At 37.3% G+C, this 17,816-nt stretch overlaps 1 pseudogene; it reads right to left on the bottom strand.

Moving 5' to 3' along the window:
- Positions 1-1,866: 1,866 nt before the first annotated feature.
- Positions 1,867-2,621, bottom strand: LOC141498606 (transcription factor A, mitochondrial pseudogene; annotated as a pseudogene).
- Between the last annotated feature and the right edge of the window lie 15,195 nt (positions 2,622-17,816).

The raw sequence follows: 17,816 nt of genomic DNA, 5'->3' as shown, positions 1-17,816 counted from the left end.
CTGATTGTGCCTTTAACAAAGCCAACAAAAAATAAACTTAAAATGTACAAAATGAGATATTAAAAATTACAAGAGAAACAAAGCAGAAATCAAAAACCATTTAGAAATGATAAATTAAACTAAAAAAATTGATTCTCTAAAAGACTAATAAAATTATTATACTTTTACATTTATCGATTAACTTTTAATCAACATATCAAATTAACAAAATAGTAAAGAATCAAGGGAGATCATTAATCAAAACCTATTATGCTTAGTTATATTCTAGCAAAACAGAAGAAAAAGAAATAGAGGAATACTTTCAAAATTATTGAATAGCCTATCAGAAGATCATAGAGAGATATTAAATAATCAGATCTCAGAAAAGGAAATAAAGTCAGCTATAAAGGAACTATGAAAGGGGGGAATCTATACCTAGTCCTTCTGGATTCAAAGAATTCTCACAAACTTTCAGAGAACAAAACTATCCAAATTATTCTTACAAACTGAAAAAATACCCTACAGCAGTATCCTTTTATGAGAAAAATATGGCTCCAATACCTACAAACCTGAAAAGAATAAAACACAAACCATCCACAAACCAGTTTCATTAAAGAATATTGGTCCAAAAATTTCAAATAAAAGCTTGTTAAACAAATTACAGTGATGTATCCAAGAAATCATTTATCATCAGCAAGTTGAAGTTACATCAGGAAAGTAAGGATGGCTAAATCTTGGAGGGGGGGAATCAATGTAATCAATTTTTACTCCTAAAACTGTTTCTCTTTATTTTTAACATTTTATTTGTTTTCCAATTATATCCAATAGTAATATCTACTAATCATTTTTGTAAGGTTTTGGATTTTACATTTTTTCCCCTACCCTCCCTCCCCCCACACACACAGAAGGCTGTCTGATAGTCTTTACCTTGTTTCCATGCTATACATTGATGTAAATTGAATGTGTCATAAGATAAAACATGAGTAAACATAAACCCCCCCCCCCAAGAAGTTGAGAAACCTCAAGAACAGAGAGAGAGAGAGGAAAAACAATGTACTTCAGTCTGTGTTCAGATTCCAATGCTTCTATCTCTGGGATGAGTTGCTTTCTTTATCATAAGTCCACCAGAGAAGTTGCTTCAATAGTTTTCCCACAGTTCCTATTACCTCCACTCTCATTTATTCTATTCTCTCTCTGTCCTTTCATCCTGGCCCTCTCCAAAAGTGTGTTTTTTTTGGATTAGAAGATTTTATTCTCTGTGATATAAACACAAATGTGCACAGAGTTGACATAATCTTTTTACTTTACAAAAAAAAAAGGATGGATGGAAACATTTACAAATATCCTTCAGTAGTTTTTTTTTTTTAAAGTCATCTCTGAATACTATATAAGCTAGTATTACCTAGGAATTAGAACCTGCCTAGGTATTGAAATTTACCCAGACCAGTTAAAAATACACTAAGTGATAGTTTAGACCACTGAGCCTTTTATAATTTAAGACAATTTGAGAAAAGCAAATGCTTATTTCCTCATTAGGAAACAATACTACTTTCTTGTCATCATCCAGTATCAAAAATATTTCACAGTTTGATTTACCTTTAGCCAAGGGTAAAATTAAACTCTCCTATACCTAGATGAATTTTTTTTGGCATTCAGTAGTTCCAAAAGCAAATTCTGGCTGAATGTCGACTGAGTATATACCAGCAGAGTATCCATAACTAGGTGCTAATAAAAAATATGTGAGCATACTGGCTGAAATCCATGTGTTAACAAGAGATCAATATAAAATGTTCACCAACATCATTCTCGGAAATTTTGCCAGTCCGATATAGTGAAACCTGATTGGTTCCTTCAGTATTTATCATATTCATTATGAAGATGCAAACATCAATAGATTTCTTCAAGGTGATTTCCAATTTTGGCTTTCAGCTTTCTAAAACGTAAAAGATCTTCTCTTCCAATTTCAAGCATTTTTTCTTCCCACGATTTAATTTCATTTGCATAACGAATTTTATCATCTTGAGCAAGCTGCATATATACCTGCTTCCGAGATATGGACAGAGCTTTCCACTCTTCATTTAAAACCTTCATCATCTCCTGTGATGAAAGTCCTTTTGATTCCTTAAAATGTTCAGAAATAAAAATATTATAACCTGAACGAGGTTTTTTTGGGCTTTCCAAAGACAGTTAACTCCCCTTTTTTCTTTATTATTTCTTTTCTAGCCTTTTTTCGATGCTTTTCTTCTTTCAAACTTTTTTTTCTCCTCAGGATTAAGCTCTGCTTTATATTTAGAGACCTCCTCTTTGGATACTTTAAAATCTGCCTTGGTGGCCTCTTCATATACTTTCTTCTGTGATTCTGGAAGCTCCCTGCAAGCTTCAGCAAGCTTCTTTATTATCTCTTTGCTTTTCAAATCTCGATTTTGTTCTTTGAATACAGGTCTTTGTTCCATTGTAAAACGAATGTATGCAGTCAAAGGCGTCTTTGGAGCATTAGATAAAGTACAGTCTTTCATAATCCATTCCAATCCACAGAGAGCACTAGACCACAGCGGCTCCAGCAGCCCCCGGGCCCTCAGCGCCCACCGGCTTCCGCGCAGCAGCAGCAGCAGCAGCAGCAGCGCCGCGGCCATGGCCGCCATGGCCCCGGCCTGGCTCCGGTCCTCCCAGGACCGCAGAGGCTCCGAGCGCCCTGGGGTCCGCCCGCGAGCAGCCTTCGGGCCCCGCCGCGCGAGGCATTGTGGGAGCCGCCAAAAGTGTGTTTTAACTGAGTACCATCTCCCTCGATCTTCCCTCTCTTCTATCATCTATTCCCCCTTCCCTCCCCCCATTCTCCCTTATCCCATCCCTTTCTTCTCATTTTTCTCTAGGGTAAGATATAGTTCCTCACTCTATTATATGCTCCTTCTAACAGCTCTTATAAATGAGAAAGTTCATATGAGTTATCAGTATCTTCTTCCCATGCAGGAATACAAACAGTTCAATATCATTAAGTTCCTCATCGTTAGTCCTTCTCTTCCACCCCCTCTATGGTTCACCAGAGTCCTGTACTTGGAGATCAAACTTTCTGTTCAGCTCTGGTTGTTTCAGTAGGAAAGTTTGCAAGTCCCCTGTTTCATTGAAAGTCCATCTTTTCCCCTGAAAGAGGATGTTCAGTTTTGCTGGGTAGTTGATTCTCAGTTGTAAACCAAGATCTTTTCCCATCTGGAATATTATATTCCAATTCCTATGAGCCCTTATTGTAGATGCTGCCAGATCCTGTGTAATCCTGACTATGGAACTTTGGTTGTTGAATTGTTTCTGGCAGGTTTTAGAATTTTCTCTTTGATTTTGGAGTTTTGGAATTTGGCTATAATATTCCTGGAATATTATTTGGATCCTGGAATATTTGGGGATCTCTTTTAGGAAGTGAATGGGGAATTCTCTAGATTTCTGTTTTTATCCTCTGCTTCTAGGATCTCAGGGCAATTTTGCTGTATTATTTATTGAAAAATGAAGTCTAGGCTCTTCTCCTGATCATGGCTTTCAGAGAGCCCAATAATTTTTAAGTTATTTCTTCTGGATCTGTTTTTGAGGTCAGTTGTTTTTCCAATGAGACATTTCACATTTTCTTCTAATTTTTGGCTTTTTTGGAAGAGTTTTATTTCTTCCTGATTTCTTGAAAAGTCATCAGCTTCCTTTAGTTCCATTCTGCATTTGAAGGAGTTTTTTCTTCAGAGAGCTTTTTTATCTCCTTTACGAGATGGTCAATTCTGCTCTTTAAGGCATGCTTTTCCTCATTTGCCTTTTGTTTTGCTTTTTCCATTAGGCCTAAACTGGCTTTTAACATATTATTTTCTTCAGTATTTTTTTTTTGTATATCTTTTACCAAGCTATTGATCTGGTTTTTATGATTTTTCTGCATTGCTCTCATTTCTCCTTCCAATTTTTCCTCCATCTTCCTTAATTGCTTTACAAAGTCTTTTCTGAGCTCATTCATAGTCCGAGCCCATTTTCTATTTCTCTTGCAGGTTTTGGATATAGAAGCTTCAATTTTGTCATCATCTGGGTATGTGTTTTGATCTTCCATGGGACTAAAATAATTCTCTATGGTCAGATTCTTCTTTTTCTGTTGTTTACTCATTTCCTAATCCCAAGACAGTACTTCCAAGGCTGAGGGGTTTTTGGGGGGACACCCCACTGGGACCTTTATTCCTCCAAGGTCTTATGTTCTCTTGCCTGTGCTTTGATATGTAGATGACCACCTCACTTCCCTCTGCCCTCTGATCTATAAGGAGGAGTCTTGCTTGGTTACTTCGTATGGAAGTCCAAACTGCAACCTGTATCTGAGTCTAGGCTAACAGCAGAGTCCTACCCCAAGGGAGAGCAGAGAAATTTCTGCAGTCTTCCCTGACCCCTTACCATCTCTGGGTGTGCAGGTTGCCTTCTCCAGATTCTCGCTGCAGATTCTGTGGCCAGTGCTCCTCACTCCACACTCATTCTGGTGTAGCAGAGTTCTTTCCCTGCCCCTTCAAGGTGTTGACAGTGATCTCTGGGCTGGGTTGGGTTGGGCTGCACTGTGGCCAGCAGTGTCTTTTTTCCAATCCCCAGTTCTGGTGAAACACACCTTTCCCACAGAATTTCTAAGTTATTTTGGACTGGAAAAATGTATCACTCAGTCTTTCTGTGGATTCTGCTCCTCTAAATTTTGGCTAGAGTCATAAGTTGTTGACTTTTGGAGTTTGGGGGAGAAGGAGTTCTTGGCTCTACACCCTATGTAATCATTCTTAAAACAAAAACATCCAAAATGACATGAGTATCTCAGTAGTTTTGGGAAAGGTAGAGATAAACAAAGAGGACATCAAAAACTATCCTTTTGTTCTGATGGTATGAACCTAAAATTGGAAAATCTTTGGGAATTGGCGAGATGCTAATGGAGAAAATGGCTTTAGCAAAGTTCTTAATATAAGCATCAAGGAGGGTTAAAATGTGCATCCCAGGGAGGTTAAATGATAGCAGAGCATGATTTTAGGAAGTAGTCTTCCACAATTCCCTAACTCCTGTCAAGAATAAGTGCACAAATTGGAATAAAACTTGAACAGATTGTTCTACAATTTTATGCCTATGTTATTGATGTCACTAGGTCACAAATAACTTACCAATGAGGAAATAAAGAGAAGACATTTTTGAAAGATTGTTGCATTGAAATAAATTGTGAAAAATAATTGTATTGAAATAACTTATGGGGGCAGCTAGGTGGCACAGTGGATAGAGCACTGGCTTTGGAGTCAGGAGTACCTGAGTCCAAATCTGGCCTCAGACACTTAATAATTACCTAGCTGTGTGGCCTTGGGCAAGCCACTTCACCCCATTGCCTTGCAAAAAAAAAGAAATAACTTATGAGAAACAAATATACTATACCTGAGGTATTTTAAAATAATTATTAAATTTATTACTTTGTTATCTGTATAAAAGTCTTAAGAATTTCTCTTTCAGTTAGTCTCTATACCTAGATGCATATACTCTTGATGTTGCTGTTTCCTCTTTTTCAATCAACTCTTTATTGTTTCAATGATTGTTTTCACATAGGTTCATTGCAACTTAACAATATGTTGTAGTTGGCAGGATATTAGGACACTGGAGAAGCACTGAGCAAACTCCCTGTGGGTAATTGAAGTCACTTTTTCATGGGTAAAAGACCCAAACTCCCTGCTGGTGTCCTGCACACTGTCCAGTGTCTCAGTCAACAAAAGGTTGTGAAGGAACTATAGAGTAGAAATTGTATATTGGACAAAAGTGCAGTATGGACTCTAAAGATATCCCACCTGACTCTTTATTGGGTCAAATGATGGAGAAAGATGGGAAGCCAGGTTTCTTGTTTCTCTCTCTCTCTCTCTCTCTCTCTCTCTCTCTCTCTCTCTCTCTCTCTCTCTCTCTCTCTCTCTGTTAAATTTGCAGTGACCAAAGGAAGGTTAATTTGACAAATGCAAGCTGTTTTATCTAAGGAAATTTTTGGAAATTCTGCATACAAAACAGATTACTGCTATTATTACAAAGGATTACTGCTATCTTTGGGATCGGTGTAATGTTTCCAAAAAAACACAAAACAAAAGCCTCCAAAACTATATAGAAATTGGAATATGAAGTGAAATATTTCAGAGCTCTCTAAACTCTCTCACTCTCTCCAAACCTTTCTTCCTTTCTTTATCCCTCAGTCTTTATATCTGTCTATCTCTGTCTCTATTTTAATCTTTGTCTCTCTCTCTTTTCCCTTTGCATCTTTTACTGTGTGTCTCTCCCTTCTGTCTTCCCTTAACATGCTTCTCTCTATCCTTTCTGCCTTCATCTCTTGCCTTCCATAACCATATCTGTCTCTTTCTGTCTCTCTGTCCTTGAATCTGTCTTTCTTACTTTGTCTCTGTTTCTCCTCTTCTCTCTTCTCTTTGTCTCTATCTTTCTCCTTCTTTTTCTTTCTCTGTCTCTGTCCCTGACTCTGTCTCCTTTTGTCTCTGTTTCTCTTCCTCTCTCTGCCTCTTTGTCTTTGTCTGTCTCTGACTGTCTCTCCCTTTGTCTCTGTATCTCCTTTTCTCTCTCTTTGTTAGCTGTGTCTATTTCTATTTCTGTCTCTCTCTGTCCTGTCTCAATCTCTATCTCTAAGTCTCTCAAGTCTCTTTCACTCTCTCCCCTTCCATCCTTCTTTCTCTTCCCCCTCTGTTTTCACTCTGCTTCTCTCTATCCCTTAACCTGCTTCTCTTTTGCCTATCTCTCTCCCTTTCCCAATTCTTTCTCTTTTTTTCCTCTTTCTCTCTCCCTCCCTCTTTTCTGATTTTTCTCTCCCTCCCTCACTGTCTCAATCTCTTTATCTCTATGTCTCTCAATCCTTCAGTCTCTGAATATCTTTCTCACTTGCTCTCTTTCTCTACCTCTCCATCTCTCTTCTACTTTTTGTTTGCCCCTAGTTACTAGTCATATTCTCTCTTTCTTTTTTGTCTGGAATTTTCTCTCCATCCAATCTTCTCTATCTCTGTCTTCTCTTAATCTCTTTGTCTCTCTGTATTGCCATCAGTCTCCCTCTTCATTACTTTATATTTCCCTCTCCTTCAATGCCCTCTCTGTTTCTATAGTTCTCTATGTATCATTTTTTCTCATCTCTTTCTCTCCATCTCTCTCATTTTCTCTCAATCTGTCTCATTCTTTTTTTCTTTCTCTCCATGCCTGACTCAATTCTTGTAGCCACAGGTATTTTGCGCATTTTTTGTTACATATAGTTCTGCAGTTAGCCTCTCTCTCTCTCTCTCTCTCTCTCTCTCTCTCTCTCTCTCTCTCTCTCCATATACATACATATATGTGTGTGTGTGTGTGTGTGTGTGTGTGTGTGTGTGTGTGTATTAGATTTTGGATGCTTGCTATCTCCCATGAGACTTTAGTACCTAGGGATTTAGGTCTCTTCCCAGATGACTGCTTAAAGCAAAGAGGAAAAGAAGTCCATTCTCTTCTTGGCCAAGGGACTGTCATAATTCCAGCCTAACAAAAAGCTAGTGTCAGACCCTGCATCTCAGGATATAAGATTTCCTTGGTAACAGACAAGTAACCATGACAACTGGAGATCGGGCCCCACTGATGCAGCTTTCACAACACAGTTCTTCTTCAGCAGGGCCTCCCAGACTGAAGGGTGGGGCTGCAGTTTAGAGCCCATGTTGGAGTCCTGTCTTTTTCCAAAGACTTTGCCAACAATCCCCTGTCCCCCATTCCTACAGGACAAAGAAAAAAGAATTAGAATAAAAACTAGCATGAATTGACACAAGAGGGGCACCTTAATCCTCAAAGCACTCCCTTAGCACTCCTCCTCAACCAGCTCCATATTCCCAGGGGAAAGGGGGATGCAACTGTGGGTTCCTGACTGAGGCCTATGTTGATTTTTCCCCTGCAATGGAGACTTTGTCACATATTCCTTTATTTGGAAATAGCCAGAGATTCTGCACAGTCACTAGAAGCAAGAGAGTATGAGATGGGCATTGAAATCATTCTACTTTCTGTCTGGAGGTTGTTCTAGGTTGGAGAATACCAGGATTGCAGAGACTTTGCTTGGGTTATATTCTAAAGCAGGCATAGGGAACCTTTTTTCTGCCAAGGACCATTTGGATATTTATAACATCGCTCTTGGGTCATAGAAAATTATGAACTTAAAAATTAGCCTGCTATATTGGCTCAAACATTTAATTAATTCACTCCTTAAAAAACTCCTAGATTTATTGAATTTTGAGTCCTCTCTGAGGCTGCCATGGCCAGTTCTAGAGTCCAGACCATTCCCATTTAGTCTTCAATGGAAATATAGTATATAGTAATTCAACCAAAACATAGAAGAAAAATGAAAGTTAGGAAGGATCTGAGTACAAGGTCAGGCTTTTTGCCTTCCCATCCCAGTACTTAGAACAATACCTGGTACATAATTTGTGATTAATAAATGTTTATGGATTGATCAACTGATCTCCAAATCCTGAGGATTTTCTCTATGTCACAATGAATGAGTGGAATTTATAGATAGAGAGTAGAAAAAAGCACGACTTATATGGGAATAGTTAGATGGAGTGGTCTGAGTAAATTTGCTCTTACCAAGGAAAGCAGCTGAAATAATGGGTGGGAGGAGGATTCTAAAACTAAAGGATTAAGCCCTTAACAACAAGGATTCTGGAGGTCAGGACAATCAGGTCTGAAATAGATTTGGAATGAAGCTTTTACTAAGCTGTGTGACTTAACCTTAGCCCCATGGCCATCCTGAAACCAACATTCTACTCAGGCAAGATATTTCCCTTCTCTGAGGTTCTATTTTTTCATCTGGGCAGCAAACAGAATACTTTACCTCGGGATTAAAGTGAAAACCTACCCAGCAAGCTTGTAAAAAATGAATGTGTTATACAAAAACTGAATTATAATCCTGAAAGCATTTGTGATCTGCAAAACCATTCCTTCACATTCATATATTTTCTTAGAAAATTCTGGAATTCAGGACCAAGGCTTATAGATACTTGGCTAGTGGATACTGAGTCCTTCAATGGAATGATGTATCTCTAACTCTTCTTCCTACTCATTCAATGCTTGTAGTTATAACTGATTTACATATTTTCTTATATATATATATATATATGTACATATATATATATAGTTTTGTAGCTAGCTTCTAGATGTATATATCTCTGGTGTTCTCTTTTTCAATCTCTCTCTCTCTCTCTCTCTCTCTCTCTCTGTCTGTCTGTCTGTCTATCTGTCTGTCTGTCTCTTCCATTAGATAGTGAGCTCTTAAGAGAAGTGACTGTGATTTGGCTCTTTTTTATATCTTCAACACTTGACACAGTGCTTGTCATACAGTAGTCACCTAATAAATGTTTATTGAGTGATTGATTAATGTCAAAAAATATATTGATTTTTGCTGACAAAATAGGTGTTTTTTATGACTCTTTAGATTTCAATAGACCCCATGGGATCAACCAGTTTTTATTCAAGGAGAAGTATATCTTCCTTTGCCCTAGATGAGCCATTCTGTTCCAGTAAGACCTGTGCCTCCCAGAGGGGAAATCAACTCAGAATGAGGATGTGAAGTGGGTATGCGAGTAAGAGTTTTGGGGACACTGTATCCCTTTCTTTTGAGATGATACACCAGGTTTCCATGGTGGTTCTGATAGCCATCAACTTTTCCAGGTCCAAATTGCTGGGACTTGTTTCTGCTGATGCCAGTATCAGGAGAAATAGAACTAAACTGGCTAGGAATGTGTGTGACTGCCCTCATCAGGTTTGTATTCTTCTGCCTCAGGACCAGATGCCACAGCAGTGGGATTGACTATTCTGTCTTTGACAGCCTCCTGTTCTCACTCCTATGAAAAGTGGTTCAAGTCTTCTTCAGTAACTGCCCTGATGGCCTCACAAGCTTTTATTTTGCAAACTTTAAATGCTTCTGTGTCTTGTCCTCCTCTTCCTCTTCCTGCTCCTCCTCCTCCTTCTCCTTCTCCTTCTTCTTCTTCTCCTCCTTCTTCTTCTCCTTCTCCTTCTGCTTCTTCTTCTTGTTCTTCTTCTTTTTCTGCTTCTTCTATCCTCTTCTTTCTTCTTCTCGCCCCAATCATAATTTAAGTAAGTCCTTAAGGCAAGTGTAAAGTGAACCACCTGGACAACACTAACCTCCCTTGAGGTGCTTCTACTCTCTGATAATTGGTCTTCTCAGTGCACACATGGGGAGGGGCTCTCCAATATTTGCTCACTGAAGCTAATTATATATGGAGACTTATCCCCCGCTCCTTACAAAAAAGGGGAGAAATGCATGTCTGCCATTTTGAAATGGATGTTCTAAAGTCATCTCAAGCTCTACAAGTTCACTTTGAGTGTGACCTTGGAAAAATTACTTAACTTTTCAGGGGCCTAGTTTGTTCATATTTGAAGAGAGGAAAATGGTACTTGTACCAATGACTTTACAGAATTATTCTGAGGTCAATATTTTAGAAATGTGAGAGCACTATGACAATGGCAATTACTATAGTTATAAATGTGATTGAACTAAACATGTATTTTCTATTAAGGCAATTTGACTCTTGCTCTGAAATCTGAAGTCTTATAGAACTGCTTGAGGAACTGAGGTATGAGCAGAAATAGCTATGTTATTTTTCATTCCAAAGATAGAAAAAGAAAAGCAGAGATCTGTTTCAGAGTAGGAAACATTGAGACAATTTTGGGAAGGGCTGCTTTAGGTTTTCTGTGTCCCTGAGGTTAGTGAGCTTTCTTTCAGGTACACAATTATAAAGTGCTGATTGATTGGTTAGAGGAATTTCTGAATGGTTGCCAGGTACAAAGCAATGCCCTAATCCTATAGAAGGGCAATTTTGTTTGATGATATGTTTTGTAAATTTCTTAATTTCAGATGCCCTCCTGTTACCTGATAGGGAGGGAGGCCAAAGGGATAGAAGGTTCTTTGGGATTTAGATGAGTGTACTTTTTGCTAGGATCCACTGAGCTTAAAAGACCTAGTGATGAGTATCTGAAGATACCAGTCAATCTCCATCACAACCTTCACTGTCATGATGCTCCTTCAGGGTCTCTAAGGGAACAGCTTTTATTATCAGAGCAACTCTTGAACACCAGTAACTAATCTGAAGAACATTTTGACCTGAAGATGTGTATGATAATACACCACCCTAGACAAAATACAGATACTGGGCATATTGGTGTAGCTCAGGATCGCAACATTGATTTCTTCCCATATAATAAGAATTTTCATCTGATAATACAAAATCTTTCCAAGCTTTTAAAGAAGAGGCTGCTTGGAGGTTACAGAAAGAACACTAGATGATGAACCAGGAGGGCCTAGTGTACCATCTGCCACTCTCTGCTGTGTGACCTTTGACGGGTCCCCTTCCTTTTTCAAGATCTTCCTGTCCTCTTCTGTCAGGAGAAGAGATTTATAGAAGTACTTGACCTCCAAGAACTTTTCCAGCTCTGACATTCTAAGAATATGGTTACCTCACATTAGTAAATGTTTAACAGCTAAATTGAACTATGAACAGTTTCTATCACTTTCTTAGGCCTAGACAATCAGCAAAACAATAAATCAAACCTTGATTGTCAATTTCTGTGATGTAAATGCTTGCCCAGAAAACTTCGTACTCGACTCTCTTTAACTGACTCTAGGATACCTTGCACCAATTTCTTTCTATTAAAAATTATTTACTTTTCTAACTAGATTTAAAGATAGTTTTTAACAATCGTTTTTTGTAAGGTTTTGAATTTCATTTTTCCCTTCTTCCCTTCTTTTACCCCCATACAGAGAGTAATCTAATATATATGTAAAACCATATTAATCATGTTGTGAAAGAAGAATCAGAACAAAAAGGAAAAAAGAGAGAAAAAAACATAAAACAAATTTTAAAAATTGAAAAGAGTAAGCTTTGATCTACATTCAGACTTATACATTCCTTATCTGGATGTGGATGCTATTTTCCATCACAAGTCTTTCAGAATTGTCTTTGACTGTTTTACTGCTGAAAAGACAAAGTCCATATTTGAACGTAACACAATATTGCTATTAATGTGTACAATGTTCTTATGGTTCTGCGCACTTCATTCAGCATCAGTTCAAGCAATGCTTTTCAGGCTTTTCTGAAGCTATGTCACTCATGATTTCTTATAGTACACTAGCCATATACCACAATGTGATCAGCCATTACCCAACTGATGGGCATCCTCTCAATTTCCTATTCTTTGACACTACATAAAGAGCAGTTATAAATATTTTTTGTATGTGTGGGGTGTTTTTACTTTCTAATGATCTCTTTGGTATTGCTGGAGAAAAGGGTATGCACAGTTAAGTTGTCCTTTGAGTATAGCTCCAAATTGCTTTCCACAAAGTTCACAGTACACCAAAAATACAGTAGCGTCCCAGTTTCCCACATTCCCTCCAGTATTTGATCATTTTTTTTGTCATATTGACAATCTGATAGGTTTGAGGTAGTAACTCAGAGCTGTTTTATTTACATTTCTCTGATCACTAATGATTTGGAGAATTTTTTCTTTTGACAATAAAAACCTTTAGTTTCTTCATCTTAAAGCTTCCTGTTTATGTTCTTGTACCATTTATCAATTGGAGCAAGTCATGTATTCTTATAAATTTGACTCAGTTCTCTATATATTTGAGAAATGAGTTCTTTATCAGAACTGTAAATTTTTTTTCCTGACTTGCTGCATTCTTTTTAGAGGGTTTTTTTAAATTATAAAAATTTTATTTATTTGAGTTATACAATTTTTTCCCTAATCTTACTTCCCTCCCCCCAACCCCCCACAGAAGGCAATTTGCCAGTAGATATTGTTTCTATGGCATATATTGATCCAAATTGAATGTGATGAAAGAGAAATCATATCCTTAAGGAAGAAGCATAAAGTATAAGAGATCGCAAGATCAGACAATAAGATATCAGTTTTTTCCTAAATTAAAGGTAATAGTCCTTGGTCTTTGTTCAAACTCCACAGTTCTTTCTCTGGATACAGATGGCATTCTCCATTGCAGACAGCCCCAAATTGTCTCTGATAGTTGCACTGATGGAATGAGCAAGTCCATCAAGGTTGTTCATCACCCCCATGTTGCTGTTAGGGTGTGCAATGTTTTTCTGGTTCTGCTCATCTTTCTCAGTATCAGTTCGTGCAAATCCTTCCAGGTTTCCCTGAATTCCCATCCCTCCTGGTTTCTAATAGAACAAAAGTGTTCCATGACATACATATACCACAGTTTGCTAAGCCATTCCCCTATTGATGGATATTTACTTGATTTCCAGTTCTTTGACAACACAACCAGGGCTGCTATGAATATTTTTGTACAAGTGATGTTTTTATCCTTTTACGTAATCTCTTCAGGTTACAGACCCAGTAGTGGTATTGTTGGATGAAAGGGTATGCACAATTTTGTTGCCCTTTGGACATAGTTCCAAATTGGTTTCCAGAAAGGTTATATTCCAGCAATGATCATGGGCCTTTCTGGTCATATTAGCCAGTCTGAGAGGTGTGAGGTGGTAATTCAGAGATGCTTTAATTTGCATTTCTCTAAAAAGTAATGATTTAGAGGAATTTTTCATATGACTATGGATTGCTTTGATCTCCTCATCTGTAAATTGCCTTTGCATATCCTTGGACCATTTGTCAATTGGGAATGACTTTTTTTAAAAAATTTGACTCGGTTCTCTGTATATATTTTAGAAATGAGTCCTTTGTCACAACCATTAGTTGTAAAGCTTGCTTCCCAGTTTACTACATTTCTTTTGATCTTAGTTACAGTGATTTTACCTGTGCAAAAGCTTTTTAATTTAATGTAATCAAAAATCATCTATTTTGCTTTTAGTGGTGTTCTCCATCTCTTCCTTGGTCATAAACTGCTCCCCTTTCCATAGATCTGACAGGTAACCTAGTCCTTGAGCTTCTGATTTGCTTATTATTATTGTTTGCTTATTATTATTAATATTGGTTTTTTTGTCTAAATCCTGTATCCATTTGGATTTTATCTTGGGATACGGTGTGAGGTGACGGTCTAATATAAGTTTCTTCCATACTAGCTTATAATTTTCCCAGCATTTTTTATCGAAGAGAGAGTTTTTATCCCAATAGCTGGACTCTTTGGGTTTATCAAACAGCAGATTACTATAATCATCTCTTGCTTTTGCACCTAGTCTATTCCACTGGTCCACCACTCTATTTCTTAGCCAATACCAGACAGTTTAGATGACTGATGCTTTATAATATAATTTTAGATCTGGTAGGGCTAAGCCACTTTCTTTTACACTTTTTTTCATTGAATCCTTGGGAATTCTTGACTTTTTATTTCTCCATATGAATTTACTTACAACTTTTTCTAACTCATTAAAGTAATTTTTTGGAATTTTCCTTGGTAGGGCACTAAACAGGTAGTTTAGTTTTGATAGAATTCTCATTTCCATCATATTAACTCGACCTATCAATGAGCAGTTGATGTTTGCCCAGTTATTTAAAACAGATTTATTTGTGTGAGAAGTGTTTTGTAATTGTTTTCAAAAAGTTTTTCAGTCTGCATTGGCAGGTAGACTCCCAGCTATTTTATATTGTCTGAGGTTACTTTGAATGGGATTTTCTTTTAGGTTTTTGCATGGCAAATGGGGTTAAGTGGCTTGCACAAGGCCACACAGCCAGGTAATTATTAAGTGTCTGAGACCGGATTTGAACCCAGGTACTCCTGACTCCAGGACCGGTGCTTTATCCATTATGCCAGCTAGCCGCCCCTATTGAATAGGATTTTACTTTCTACCTCTTTCTGCTGTACCTTGCTATTCGTATATTGAAAAGTTGAGGAATTATGAGGGTTTATTTTATATCTGGTAATTTTGCTAAAGTTGCTAATTGTTTCCAGTAGTTTTTTGGATGATTTCTTGGGATTCTCTAGGTATACCATCATGTCATCTGCAAAGAGTGAGAGCTTTTTCTCTTCCTTCCCATATTTAATTCCATCAATTTCTTTTTCTTCTCTTATTGCTGAAGCTAACATTTCTAATAGGATATTGAATAATAGTGGTGATAATGGGCATCCTTGTTTCACCCCTGATCTTATTGGGAATGCCTCTAACCTCTCCCCATTGAATATAATGCTTATTGATGGTTTCAGATAGATACTGCTTATTATTCTAAGGAACAGTCCATTTATTCCCACACTCTCCAGTGTTTTTAGTAGGAATAGGTGCTGTATTTTGTCAAAAGCTTTTGCAGCATCTATTGATATAATCATGTAATTTCTGATAGGTTTGTTGTTGATATAATCAATTATACTAATAGTTTTCCTAATATTGAACCAACACTGCATTTCTGGGATAAATCTTACTTGGTCATAATGTGTTATCCTAGTGATAACTTGTAATCATTTTGCTAAGATTTTATTTAAGATTTTTGCATCTATATTCAACAGCGAGATAGGTCTATAATTTTCTTTCTCTGTTTTAACTCTTCCTGGTTTAGGTATCAGCACCGTATTGTTGCCATAGAAAGCATGAGGCAAAGGTCCATCTTCTCCTATTTTTCCAAAGATTTTATATAGAACTGGAACCAATTGTTCCTTAAATGTTTGGTGGAATTCACTTGAAAATCCATCAGGCCCTGGAGAATTATTCTTAGGGAGTTCAATGATGGCTTGCTGAATTTCTTTTTCTGAGATAGGTTTGTTTAGGTATTTAAACTCCTCTTCATTTAACCTGGGCAACTTATAGTTTTTTTTTTTTTACTATTCATCCATTTCACTTAGATTGTCAAATTTATTGGCATAGAGTTGGGAAAAATAATTCTGAATTATTACTTTAATTTCCTCCTCATTGTTGGTGAGTTCACCTTTTTCATTTATGATACTAGCAATTTGGTTTTCTTCTTTCTTTTTTTAATCACATTGACCAGAGGTTCATCAATTTTATTGTTTTTTTCATAAAACCCTCACTGGAGATTTTGCTTTTTGGGGAGGAGTCTCATTTGGTGGTCTTCCAGGGCCTGTGCTCCCTAGTTGCCCCACTAGAAAACAAGGCAATCCAAATCAGGTTGAAGGTCGGGCCCTCAGGTGTGGCCTAAATTAGATGATAAAGTAAAGAAGACTCCCTTTACAAGGCAAACAAAAGATTTACAAAGTTTGTCTCCAAATGATCTCATGACTCCCATGCCCAGGTTTCTCTGTATCAATATCACTTTTTATGTGGAAATTCTGCACCCATTTTGACATTATCTTAGTAGAGGGTATTAGATGTTGGACTATGCCTAATTTCTGCCATATTTTCATCCAGTTTTCCCAGCAGATTTTATCAAGGAGTGAGTTCATATCCCAGAAGCTGGAATCGTTGGGTTTTTCAAACAGCAAATGAACAAATACTGTTTTTTTATACCTAGTACATTCCACTGATTTACCACTCCATTCTTTGAATTTTGATGATTGCTGTCTAATAAGATGATTTGCATTTTTTCATTAATTCTTTTAATACTCTTGACCTTTTGTTTTATCATATGAATTTTGTTACTATAGTTTTCTAGTTCTAGTTTTTTGGGGGGTTGACTGATAATGTCACTGAATAAGTAATTTAATTTAGATAGAAATGTCATTTTTATTATATTTTGGCCTACCCATGAGCAATTGAAATTTACCAAATTATTTAGATCTCATTCTATCTGTGTGAAAAGTGTTTCATAATTAATTTCATATAGTTTCTAAGTTTGTTTTGGTCAGTTAGATTCCCAAGTATTTGATGTTGTCTACAGTTGATTTACATGGAATTTCTCTTTGTATCCCTACTGCTGTCCATTGTTGCGAATATATAGAAATGTTGATGATTTATGTGGATTTATTTTATCTCTTGCAACTTTTGTAAGTTGTTTCAAGTAGTTTTCTTGTTGATTTTCTAGAATTTTATAAGTATGCCATCATGTCATCGGTAGAGTTTTCTTTCCTCATTTCCTATTGTAATTCCTTAAATTTCTTTTTCTTTTATTGCTAAAGCTAATATTTTTAATATAATATTGAATAGTAATGGTGAAACAGGTGTGAGGAATGAAGGGCCTTGTTGGTCTTCACAGGTTGTGAAGGGGAGTCCCTTTGAAATCTATTACAAAGGGGGAATGGCCCCAGCTAATCACAAAACTGAAGAGTTCTCCTAATCCCATTCTAAAAATGACAAATTAGATTAGAAGAAATTAGTCCTAAACTGGTCAGGAGTAACCTAGAGCCTTGACCTTCTCCTTTGTACACGCTCAAGCAGATCTATCTGTTATTGCTCATTAGTATAATGAGCAGGGTGGGGAAATGTATAGAAATCAATGTATCAATTAGATGTGTGACCCTAGCCTATGGTTAGCATGAAGGGGCAGGAACAAAGTCTTTCAAAGTGCATAAAAGACCTTGTATGTTGGGATTTCCCTGCCCCTCTCTCCCACCATGAGAGAGGTGTGCCATTTTGTTAAGATACCTTAAAAAACATTTTAATCACTCTGGACTAAGTTTTCTGGATCCATTTATAACAATTTGGGAACTCGTCTTGTGATACTAATGTAAATCTCTTTTCCTGGTATTCTTCAGGAAGAACACAAGAAAATAATGTGCGCAAATGTTTTGATTTCAAGCTCACTTTCTGAGTGTTATTTTCTGGGGAAATAGCTGAGATTCCTGGGAAGATTGGCCCAGGTTTGGAGCAAAGAGTGGTTAAAATGTCTGGGAGTAGAACCGTGGTATGGGGTGATTTCCAGGGTGGCATCAATGGCCAGGACCACCCTGGACTGGCTGAGACGTCCTCCAGGTGGGAGAGTTATCCTGAAGGAGAGGCAGGAGGTTGATAGGGTGACCC

This window comes from Macrotis lagotis, chromosome X, assembly GCF_037893015.1.
Source record: "Macrotis lagotis isolate mMagLag1 chromosome X, bilby.v1.9.chrom.fasta, whole genome shotgun sequence".
Lineage (NCBI taxonomy): Eukaryota > Metazoa > Chordata > Mammalia > Peramelemorphia > Peramelidae > Macrotis > Macrotis lagotis.
Note: the sequence above shows the minus strand (reverse complement) of the source record. Positions and strands in the feature narration are given on the sequence as shown.